Here is a 1,507-nt window from a genome sequence, read left to right on the forward strand (position 1 = left end):
CCGGCCGCTGTAATGAAACAGAGAGAGAAAGTGTAGCAGACGATCACGGACAGACTGAATGCATAAGCAGCCTAAATAACTGACCACTGCTCTGAACTGAAACTGTCATAATCATACCATTCAAGGATTAGGCTACTAATCATTTGCACAAATTAACAGTTGTACTCTTTGCCTTAAAAGTAAGAAGATAATGTTACTCAGGAAATTTACCATGAAGATCAATTTTCTATAACACTAGAATATGATGCATAAATATCTCTCACTCTGTTCCTCCCTCTCTCTCATGGGCTAAAATATAAATAACCTAAGTCATATTAACTTCCACTTCTCGCTTTTAATGCAAAGTGTACAACTGTTCGTTTTTGCAAATGACAAGTGACTCATTGAATGGTTTCAGTTAAGAGCAGTAGGTCATAAATGTATATTTTTAGACTATCATTCAGTCGGTCCGCTATTATCTGCCACGCATTTTCTCGCGTTTTTTTTTTTTTTTTTTTTAAATAGAAGACGAGTTTCCTTCTCTACATATTATATGCCTTGCTCCCTCGTATATGTGGACATAGAAAATAAGGACACTGAAGAAATTGGACTCTAAAATCTAGAAACTATAAAGATAAGTGTAAAAATTCCATGTACACTGTAAACATGAATGGAACAGAGTAAATTCATCAGTTATTTCCCCCCCAGCTAAATATAAGGTCATAAACCATTGGGGTGTCCTCTCCCTGTTGTTACATGAATGTACAGTAGTCTACATCACTAGATAGTTACTGGTCCAGTGAACTAAGACTATAATTTGGGAGGATTGTACAATTAGGATATGTTCTCAAAATTGTACAATCCTCCCAAATTATAGTCCCAGTTTACTGGACAACACACATTGTGTGCTAAGAATGCCAAATACAATGCACATGGAAGAGGAACAAACATGATCCTTATTGTTAAAGAATACAAAAAAATGAATCAACTAAAATAATTCAAGGTGCATTGGTCGACTATAGAAATGTACACCATGTATTGCCCTTAGTAACAGACTTCATTTAAAACACATTTGAAATGTTATCAGCCTTTTCTAATTATCTCAACAACTGCCATAATATATTCATCAAACTTCTAACAACAATATGAACAGCAGTCTTCATACAGCAATATAACAGTAACAATGACTGTCACATGAATAATTATAAAACAAATAATGGTCACAACTTTAAATAATAACAGTACTTAAATGAACACCAACATGCACCTGATAACAATAGGGTAAAACCACTGCTGAGTGATCAGAAAAGGTTCCAGGATTATTAATCCTGGCTGTTAGCCTGGTCGGGACCAGACTAGCTGCACAGAATACATCTCCATGGTGATTTAGGTGCCTCTGCTTTTGTGCAACCAAGTCAAGGCTAAATCCATCCAGGATAACTGGAATATTCTGGCTTAATCCCTTATCTTGGTTTTGTGAAATAGCCCTCAGGTATATAATAATGATAATAATGATAATAATAATAAT

The sequence above is a fragment of the Sander lucioperca genome, chromosome 23 (genome assembly GCF_008315115.2).
Source record: "Sander lucioperca isolate FBNREF2018 chromosome 23, SLUC_FBN_1.2, whole genome shotgun sequence".
NCBI lineage: Eukaryota > Metazoa > Chordata > Actinopteri > Perciformes > Percidae > Sander > Sander lucioperca.